At 33.6% G+C, this 11,341-nt stretch overlaps 1 protein-coding gene across 1 annotated transcript in view; it reads left to right on the forward strand.

Annotated features, from left to right (window-relative positions):
* Positions 1-10,843, forward strand: part of LOC144374356 (uncharacterized) — a 234,268-nt gene extending 223,425 nt beyond the window's left edge. Inside the window, exon 3 of the mRNA XM_078037211.1 lies at positions 10,471-10,843. The gene's annotated coding sequence lies outside the window, so the exon portion shown is untranslated. The remainder of the gene's footprint in view (positions 1-10,470) is intronic.
* The last annotated feature ends 498 nt before the right edge of the window (positions 10,844-11,341 follow it).

Here is an 11,341-nt window from a genome sequence, read left to right on the forward strand (position 1 = left end):
ATACAGAAAATACATTCAGAAAAACATGTCAATTTTTTTCCAAAATATGTCATTTTGTAAGCATTGTAAATGTTGCACACAGTTCTTTGCTTTTATCATCTAGACTTATTCCTCAACACATTTCAGAAATATTTTTTTGGAAGGACCTAAAAGTCTCAGTGGCATTGTTCAGCTGCCTGCCCTGATGATTTCTTTTATTATTCTCATGAATCTCCCCTTTTAATTTCCACCTTAGCTATTCATATTCTTATTCTGAATATTGTTTAGACAGTTTGAAATAACTTAAATGATTTTTCCTTCAGTTTTTCCCCTTTCCTTTAAATTATGTATGCATTGCATACCTGTATCACAACACTCAAGGGTTTTTTTTTTTTTGTTTTTTAGAAAGAGTCTCACTGTGTTGCCCACACTGGCCTTAAACTCTTAGGCTCCTGCCTTAGCCTTCCCAGTAGGTGGTACACATAACTATGCCCAGCTCACAACAGTGTTCTTAAGGGCATGTCAGTTAAAAAAAAAAAAAGAACAATAAAAACACACTTTTGTGTAACTTATTGTTAAAGAAATCCTAGATTCCTCAGCAAGGAGTTTGTGAAAGGTCCATTTCAGAATGACTATGCCCTACTTCACTTTACTTTTCACACCCATCCCTCTGCTTTCAGTTGGGGATTTTAAGTAATTGAACCATGACAATTTTCCAAACTCTTTGATTTGGAAATCCTCCCTAGTCTTTGGGACTGGATTCCTAATATAGATCTTGTTCTTTTCCTTTAGGACATAAAAGGAACTTATTTTGCTGAAGCTTATAGATTGAATGTCTCTCTTTTTAATATAGTGATTTGGTATATGTTTTATCACACATAATAGAACATGAGCATATTAAAAGCAAGGACTGTGCCCTATCACATCTGCTTTATAGCTTATTTTATAAAACAGATTGACTGTAAAATTTGCACCATTCATCAGAAATACTAATTTTGTTAATATTGCCTACATTTTTATACAAGTCAGAATTGAGCTTAAATCAGAATTAAATTAGACCATTGTGCTATCTTTCAGATATCTTTTAGTAAATTTCAGGCTTTATGAGAAGATGGTTGGAAGGGAAGATGTCAAAACTCCCTTTTCATTGCCCTCCCCCTTTTTAATTTTCTGTTTTCTTTTTTTAAAGTTAGTATTTTGTGGCTAGAGTTGTAGCTCAGTGGTAGAGTGCTTGCTTGCCCAGCATGTGTGAGGCACTGGGTTCAATCCTCAGCACCACATAAAAACAAATTAATAAAATAAAGGTATTATGTCCATCTACAGCTAAAAAAAGCTATTTTTAAAAATAAATAGTCAATATTTTAACATACAGATAACAAAGATAGTACATATAAATGGGGTAACATGTTTTGATACATGTATATATTGTGTTATATTTAAATCCAGTTAACATTTTCTACTCACGTATCATTTCTTATGTTTAAAAACTTACAATTTTTTTTCTTTTTTCTTTTGAAATGTAGGATGCATTTATTTATCCCCCCACCCACCCCTACTGGCTCCAACCCCTGGTAACTACCATTATACTTTTAACTTCTATGAAATCAGCTTTTTTGTATTCCACATGAATAAGATTTTGTGGGTCTTGTCTCTGTGCCTGGCTTGCTTCATTAATATAATGATCTTGTTCCATCGTGTTGTTGCAAAGGATAGGATTTCTTTATTTTTATGACTGAATAGTATTCCATTGTGTATATATAACACTTTTTTTTATCCACTTATCAGTTGATGGACTCTTAGGTTTCCATTTCTTGGCTAATTAGAAGAGTGCTGCTATGAATATGGGAGTGCAGGTGTCTCTGCAGCTTACTGATTTCCTTTCCTTTGGCCATATATCCTGGAGTGGAATTGTTGGATCATATCATAGTTCAATTTTTAATCTTTTGAGGAACCTCTACACTGCTTTCCATAATGGCTATCTTTGTTGCCCTTTAAATCATATCTAGACCTATCACCAAACCAAACTTGATTTAGAATTGGTTGTGGCATATTAGTTTAGAAGAGAATATATACTCATCTCTCTCCCACTTCTCAGCCCTTTGTCTTCTGATTCTCTTCTCTAAAATCTGCAAGGTGCTAGAAAAGGAATAATAATTTATTTAAAGAAGTATAGATTTCTTTTGTAAATTTTTTAAATTGTAGATGGACACTATATCTTTGTTTTATTTTTTTTTATGTGGTACTGAGGATCGAGCCCAGTGCCTCACACATGTGAGGCAAGTGTTCAACCACTGAGCTAAAATCCCAGTCCCTATAGATCTCTTATAAATAAAAATTCTTGATTTTAGTAACTGACAGTTAAAATTATCTTGGGATTTATAGCATTTTTTTTCCCTACAGAAAACCATAGGCAAAATTGCAACATGCTTGGAATTGCGAAGCGCAGTTTTACAGGTAAATTGATTTTTTAAAATGAATTATTCTAAATTGTTCTGATAAGATATTAGACATTCATGCCCAAAGAAATATTATCTCAGAAGGGTTTTATAACAATTGGAATTGATCAGTTGAACTCACACTTAAATGATTTAGTTCATACTTTCTACACGGTAGAAATAAAAGATATGATTCTAATTTTTTCTGTTTCTATTAGCTTGAATATTCCAAAAATCAGTTTGGAACTTTTCATTTTCTACCTTTAAAACAAGAAATATATTTATTTTAAATATTTTATTCTTGCCATTTAAAAGACATAGGGTGCATTGAAATCTTTGTAATGAAAAGATATAATATGCATATTTTAAATTTAGTCCACACAGTCCCAGGAAGAATTTAAACTGGAGGACCTGAAGAAGCTAGAACCAAGTAAGTTTTGTTTTGTATTTTTTAGTGATATTCCTTTAGGAAGAGAGTTTTATCTGTTGTGAATATTAAGATTGTTTAGCACAGAAAGTGATTGGATTTATTTCTCTTATTTTTTGGTGCTTTTAAAATTCCTACAATATTTGTATTTTTAATTACCATTTGGATTTAATCTTTATTATAGAATATATATGTTGTACTTCATCTAAATATCCAAATTAACCTTTAATTTGTCTTAATGGCTTTAATAAGATTATAATTATTTTGATAAACATTTTCAGTAGAGTCCAGTAGAGAAGATAAGGTTACAGTCATTAATGCCCATTCACATTACATGTTATTGAAAACTACAGTCTGAATGTTGGGAATGCATTACAAAGTGTTTTTTTGTTGTCTCCATTTTTTTCCCTTCTTCAAAAATTTAAAAAGTAAACAATTCCTTTAGTTATCTTGTTGATTAGGATATTCCCAAATAAAGCCTTTCTGCTGTTTCAAGTGATTGCTCTCTTAGAACTGTCTGCAGTATGAGCAAAGGCACAGTGTGAATAACTGAATGAATGTAAGTTAATGTAGCCTCTTTAAAAAAACTTTTTTAGTTGTAGACAGATACAATACCTTTATTTTATTTATTTGTTTTTATGTGGTGTTGAGGATCGAATCCAGTGCCTCACACATGCAAGGCAAATTCTCTACCAACTGAACTATAACCCAGCTCCTGTACTCTTTTTTTATTGAGATAAGATTGCACATCTCAGTGCATTTATGTGACTAGGGAATAGTAGATTTTATTTATCCAACTAAGTAAGATTTTTAAGTAGGGAATCATAAAATCAAAGCATTTTCAAACAGAAAAGAGTCTCAGACTTGTGATCACATTCTCTATTGAGGAAAGAAATGAAATGATTTGTTTGTCCTGTTTCACTTCAATCTCTCAGTAACTGAGCAGGGCCTAAATCTCAGAACATTTGTCAGTGTATCTCAGTTCACACTAGTGCAATCCTTTTAATGTAAACATGCTTTCAGTAAGAGATAAAATATTAATTTAAGAACTAAAGAGAGCCTTGCACAGTGGCGCATGCCTGTAATCACAGCCGCTCGGGAGGCTGAGGCAGAAGGATATCAAATTCAAAGCCAACCCTAGCAAAGCAAGGCACTAAGCAACTTAGTGAGACCCTGACTCTAAATAAAATACAAAATAGGGCTGGGGATGTGGCTCAGTGGTCAAGTGCCCCTGAGTTTAATCCCAGTACCCCTTGCCAAAAAAGAACTAAATAGAATGTTCCTATAAATTCCACAAACTGCCAATATCTAATTCATTATAGCAATTCTAACAAAGACATATATTATTGAGATAGCTGAAATGTGATTGTATTGCAGATCCAGGATAGAAAAAGGATTCTCAGAGTATACTGAAGGGGATCTGATTTTCTGTTGTTTGGGTTGGAAAAGAGAAGTTAACAACAACAACAGACAACAACAAAGGAATGCATAGCAGATTTGTTGTGATTCTGGTGGCTTTTCCACAGTTTTAGATGATCATATTTCATTTCTTCTGGACACCATCCTTCTGAATATGGCAAGAATTCTGATGAACTCTGTAATTTTAATAGTTTTGGTTTCTTTATGTAATCCAGATCATAAAGTTTTGTTTTCTTTGTGGTTCTGAGGATCAAACCCATGACCTCACACATGCTAGGCAAGCGTTTTACCACTGAGCTATATCTCCAGCCCTAGATCATAAGAGTTGGAGATGTTATAAGAGACACAACTTATATTCAGAAATAGTTCTTATGCCTATATCCAATGTATATAAGGATACTAATCAATGTGATATTTCTCACAAATTTTGGGGGTTTTTTGTACCTAAAACTTTATTTTTCAAAAGCATTAATAAATACTTTGTATAAGATTGAGATATAATTTATATAAAGCACAATTCACCAATTTAACGTATCATTCAATTTTTTTAGTAAATTGGAAGAATTATGCAGACATCACCACAATCAATTTTAGGACACTTTCATCACCACAAGAAGAAACCCTATTCCCATGAGCAGTCATTCACTTCTTGCCATCCCCCTAAAATCCCTTCCAATTCCCAGCCCTAGGAAACCATTAGTTTGATTTCTGTCTATAAATTGTCCTATTGTAGACATTTTATTTAAATGGACTCATATGATATATGATCTTTTATGACTGACTACATATAAGATTATTTTGAGAAAAACACATTGATGGCTTTAAATAAAAGATTGCAACAGTTGTTTATACGGTGGTTCTACTGAAAATTATGTTTGTGTGTGAGTGTGTGTGTTTGTGTGTGTGTGTGTGTGTGTGTGTGTGTGTGTGTGTGAGAGAGAGAGAGAGAGAGAGAGAGAGAGAGAGAGAGAGAGAGAGAGAGAGAGAGAGACAGAGAGAGATGATGCTGGGGATTGAACCAAGGGCTTTGGGCATGTTAGACAAGTGCTTTACCATAAACTATGTCACCAGCCCTCAGTTTTTTATGATAAAATTATTAGGATTTTGGCTTCTTATTCAGTCACTATTTCCTATTAGTTGTTTGTTTCCAAACAAAATTTAAGAATCTTATAGATACACAGAGTGGCCGTAAAGACTGTGGATGTTTATTTCATATATTTATTATCTCTTCTCTTCCTCTGAGCATGCTCAAGTACTTCTATTGCCTCACAAGATCTTTCATTAATTGCCTTTTTTTTTTTTAGAATAGCATCTATATGCTAAGCACTCGAATCCTCTCAGTAACATTCTGCTAAGGACAACACCGACACTAGCTTGTAAATCCCAGCAATGAGTTTTAGGGTCACCTGGATTGGTTCTTTCACTATGCTGTTAGTAATACCTGTAGTGGTGCTGTACTACATCATTCCTAAGTACAGCTCTCCAGTTCAAATTCCTAAGAAATTATTGACCCATGTATTAGTCGAAGATCAGGTTAAAATCTATTACTTTTTTGGCTTTTTAAAAAAGATTTGGAATAGAAATAGAAAGAGTATTTTGGAGATTCACTTTATTATACTTTATATAATGTTTTTCATTTGTACTTTTCCCTTCTTGATAGTTATCTTTTTAGATGATTTTAATTTGCTGTTGCTTCTCAAAGAAACATAAGTGAGTATTCTGTATTTCAGTAGGGTAGACTCTGTAATTTGGAATTTATCCAAGCAGGGCACTTGTTGTGAGTTAATTATTGAGTTGGAATTAAATATTTTCTACAAATTGGTATTTAGTAATATTTCAATTAAGTATACTTATTCAAGCTTTCTTTTTAAAACGTTAAGCCTCTTCTAAGGAAAATAATGAATTCTAACTTTTAATATGTTAAACTTAACTGGTTTCCTTTCTTTTAAAAAAAGGTTTTTTTTAAATTTAATGCGTGTGTGTGGTGCTGGGGATCGAACCCAGGGCATTTTCCATATAAGGCAAATGCTCTACCACTGAGCTACATTACTAGCTCTTGGCTGGTTTATTAGGCTGATGTATTCTTTACTTGAACATTTTGAAATCTTTTAAATTCTGTCTGAAAATACTAAAACTATGATTGTGAAAGTCTAAGCCATTTTTTCTTATGTTAATTGCAGTAATGTACTGCTGCTTACTCAAGCATATCTCCCCACCACCACCCTGCAAAATTCCCTTCTGTTAAGCCACCCTTCAAGGCTTCACAGAAATTCCACCTCTCCCTGAAAGCTTTCTCTGCTGTCTCTATAGAGGCATAATTAAACTCTGCCTCCTCTCCTGTATAGAATCATTTTAACTATCCATTGTCAGATTCTCACATGTGTTATTTTCACTTGTATTTGTTTTAGTCCTCAAAGAGATTATGAATGGACTCTTCCCCCACCCCAGAGCCTATTGAATGCTTTAAGTGTAGTATGAACTTGGCAAGATTGTGTTGAGTTAAATAGATTTGAATGTTTTGAAGGAATCTTTTCCTATAATTTAAAAAATAACCTTTCAAAATTGAGGCAGCTGCCCATTTTCCTACCACAAAAATGAAACACGTCAGTCACCAAAAGCAAAATGCATTTTGATATTTGCCTGTGTGTCATCTTTTGAGGGTTAGCTTCAGGAGGTTGGTAGGTCTGTGCTCCAAGAGAAAGGCTGGGAGTGCTGAATTTTCCATGGTGGAGTAGCATCAGATGTCTGCCATGTAGTGATCCAAAGTGTGTAAGTCCTACCAAATCAGCCAATGAATCTCCAACCCATGACATGCTTCATACTTATGATAATGTCTTTTGTAAAATTCAAGCTCCTCTTGAGATCCTCCTAAGACATCATTGCTAGTATTGGTAGAAAGAAAACTCTATGTAAAGTTTAAGCTATTTTAAAAGAACAATAGAATATGTTATTCCATAGTTGTTGAAAATGTAAACCTATAATACAGTTATAGAAAGTAAAACAAAATTTGTTTTAAAGCTATTTAAATTTGTTCTAAAGCTATTCACATAAATTAAATGTTTCATAGTACTTTAACTTGTAAAAATAATATAACAAAGCTATTATTCTAAAGCAAATACGTCCTCTTCAGAGCTTTGATACCAAAGAAATGAAAATACTATTTAATTATTCTGTTACAATACAAATGCAAGATAACCACTGAGCCACATCCCCAGCCCTATTTTGTATTTTATTTAGAGACAGGGTCTCACTGAGTTGCTTATGCCTCACTTTTGCTGAGGCTGGCTTTGAATTCTTAATCCTCCTAAGCCTCTGGGATTACAGGTGTGCACTACCACACTCAGCCAAGATATTCTTAATAACCAAGATATTTTTCAACTTTTTTGTTTGTTTGTTTTTGACGTACTGGGGATTGAACCCAGGGGTGCTCTACCACTGAGCTATATTTCCAGTCTTTTTTATTTTTATTTTTTAAAACATTTTTAGTTGTAGATGGACACAATACCTTTATTTTATTTATTCATTTCATGTAGTGCTAAGGATTGAACCCATTGCCACATGTGCAAGGCAAGCACTCTACCACTGAACTACAACCCCAGCCCTTTTATTGTTTTATTTTTATTTTGAGACAGGGTCTCCCTACATTGCTTAGGCAGATGAACTTCTAGTCCTCCTGACTCAGGCTTTTGGTACCTGGGATTACAGACACATGCCACCATAACAGGATCAGCTTTTAAAAATTATTGTTATATACATTTTTAATGGTTGATTTTTTTGCTCATTTTATTAAACTCTTATTACAATATGATCATTTCTGTGTGTTTGTTTCTGATATGAGTGAGACATGATCTTTTTGTTACCTGCTCCCCATTCTTGGTATCTATTTTATTGTTGTGTAAGTGATCAATATTTATTAATATTACTTATTAATATTAAGTTGATTTAATAGTTTAGTAACAATGATCATGCAGAAGTATAGAAAAGATGTTCTTGTATTAAAAAATAAACAGTACTTCTTAGTGAGATAAGAAATATTAGGATTCTAGTCAACTAGATCAAAAAGGTCATGGAGAGAGTGAATGTCCATTTTAGATTTTCCCTTGCCATTTTGTATACATTTATTTAGGCTGTAATTCTCTCAATAGCCTGTAAAGGAAGTAGCATTCTCATTTTAGAACTGGGGAGATTAGAGTATTTATGTAAATGTTCAAGTTATTGTTGTAATTGTAGGGCTAGGTTTTGATTTAAACCTTCTACTTTGATCTCCTGCTGCTTCCCCTTTGCTTGTCAGACTTAAGTTCCCACAGTCCTTTCTGTGCCTTGAATAAGGCAAACTGTTTCCTACTTGGAACCTTTGTTGTTGCTCCAGCCTGTTCTCTAATACCTGGGAAGCCTTATGCTAGAGCTACTTATAGATTATTCCTCTCATCTCAGGTCTTGGTTCAAATGTCTTCTTACAGTTTAGTTTTGAAAGGTACCCTGTCTACCTTAGCTACTCTACCAAGTTCTCTCTGCTTTTACACAGCATCCTGTTTGTATCCTTCATACCACTAATCACATCTTACATTATCTTGTTTATTTGTTGGCATATTTATTGTCTACTTTTCCTTTGTAAGGTCTAAAGTCCAAATATGAGTTCTTGATTACTGTGTATCTTTAGCACCTAAAACAGTGATTGGAACATTGTGAGTACTCGGTATGCATTTGTTGAGAAGAAGAAAGAGATAAAGGATGAAGAAGAGCTAAAGGGAGAGAGAATAAGAGTGAGTACTGAGAATATAGGTACAAGTTTCCAACTTCTTTCTCACTGGATGATTGACTCCTATTGGAATAAGTTATGTAATTACAACCTGTTCTTTTTGAATTTTTTTTATTTAGGAACCCAATATGCCATACTCCTTTTAACTGAAATCTGCAAGACTCCAAAATTAAAGTCTGAGTAATTAGAGTAAAAACCATGGGTTTCCCAATTAATAATGCTAAATATTCATCTTGAAATAATTGCAGGTAGTAACTAGGAACCCATAAATTGGGAAATGAAACAATAAATTTCATAAAATACTTTTCCAGATACAGATAGAATTGTAGAACATCTGTCTGTAGGCTTACATGCCAGAAAGTAATCAACCAGGACACAAGAGATGATAGCATTATGTTGTTTGATGACTTCCCTGTGGAGAAAGTCTGCTGTGTGTGCGTGTGTGTATGTGTATGTGTGTGTACACACGTGTAAATATATATATATATATATATATATATATATATATATATATATATATATATACAAACACATATATACATATGCATGTATATATGTGTGCACACATATACAATAAATTTCATCATAAAAGGAATATTAGAATTATAACCTTGCTGCTACAAACCTTACCAGTGTGATAAGTATTGAGGGAAATCTATTTAGGATAAAGAATAAGATGTGATTATCTATCTCTCTTTAATTAGTCATCTTCAGTATCAATCTTTTAATTAAAATACTTCAGGAGAAGAGGTATTCTCTTTCACTGGTACCCCATATCACCTAGGACCTTGTACATTGGAGAACTATTTTATGGTTCATTTTCTATGAGGGCTCTGAGACTTTCCTTGGAGATCTTACAGTACTCTGAAAATACTGGTACCTGCAGTCCACTATGGACATTTTTATTTTGCTAAGACACTCAGTAGTCAATTGCAGAGTCTTAAAATGATAGTGAAGCTCGGAATTTAAAATACATATATTAATGTGTGCTTAATACACTATAAAATACGATTAAAAGTATCAATTTAAGATATAACATATAAGACTAACTAATATATAAGACTTACATAACATGTAAGACTAAGATATAAGACTAATGTTTGTCTATGTCTTTATTCTAGTCCTAAAAAATATTCTCACATATAATAAAGAATTTCCATTTGATGTTCAGCCTAGCCCATTAAGGTAAATAAATAAGCATCCATATTTTGTCTTCTGATTTTATTATCTATTTTATGCCTGTTTTTCAAATATTTCTGTATTTTTTCCCTATCAAATATGGTATTGGTGATATGACTGTTACCATTGGTAGCAATGAGATGATTGACATTGACATTTATATCAACATCAACCTAATAATCAGCATCTTATCTGGGAAGTTAGTGGCTATGAGGGTTAGCTGGTGTATTAAGTGGAGTAGCTCACTAGTTTTTCTGTCCTTTTTTATATAGGAGAATTTTAGCCCCTGGTGAGGAAGAGCATTTGGAATTTGAAGAAGATGAAGAAGAAGGTGGTGCTGGAGTAGGGTCTCCTAATTCTTTTCCTGCTAGAGTGCCTGGTGGGTACAAAAAATGTACATTATATAATTCAAGGTCAGGTGTTTGGAAGTTACTTTTGTACTTGTTAGTGGCGGGTAAACATCTCCAGGTTTGCCAATCTTAAGCAAATTATCATGGCCATTCTGTTAGCGGTAACTATCGGTTTATTGTGAAAGTATCTTACTATTTGTGTCAGGGATCCTCAAAACATCCCATGTTTAGTGATTGGCTAGGAAGACCCACAGGACTCAGCATATAGCTGTACTCACAGTTGTATTCTGAGTCATTACAATAAGAAAACACAAGAACAAAGTCAGCAAAGGGTAAAGGCACACAGGCAAATTCCAGAGGAAACCAAACTTCTAAGAGTCCTCTCCCAGCAGAGTCAAATATGTACTTGATTCTCTCAACATTCTTTCACACCTGTGAAATGAAAAAATATTGTCTATTGTGGAAGCACTGCAGAGATTCAGTGCACAAGACACTTATTGGGGTTAGCGTGAACCAAAACTACAGACTCCAGGAAGAAAGCAAGTGTTCAGCACAAACCATATTGTTTGCATTTACGGTTTAGGCACAGTGATCTTCTTAACAGGGCATGATGGGAATCCTGCTGAAATCCAGGTTCCCAGATGCTAGCCATAGACCAACATTGTAAGTAGGCTTTCTAGAGTAACTGTTTGCTATGTTAATTCTTTTCTTTATATATCTAACTGTTCTTTAAATAATCATATATGATTGTGAAACCTGGACCTGGAGGAATAGATACTAAACAGTTGCCCTT

This window comes from Ictidomys tridecemlineatus, unplaced genomic scaffold, assembly GCF_052094955.1.
Source record: "Ictidomys tridecemlineatus isolate mIctTri1 unplaced genomic scaffold, mIctTri1.hap1 Scaffold_66, whole genome shotgun sequence".
Classification (NCBI taxonomy): Eukaryota; Metazoa; Chordata; class Mammalia; order Rodentia; family Sciuridae; genus Ictidomys; species Ictidomys tridecemlineatus.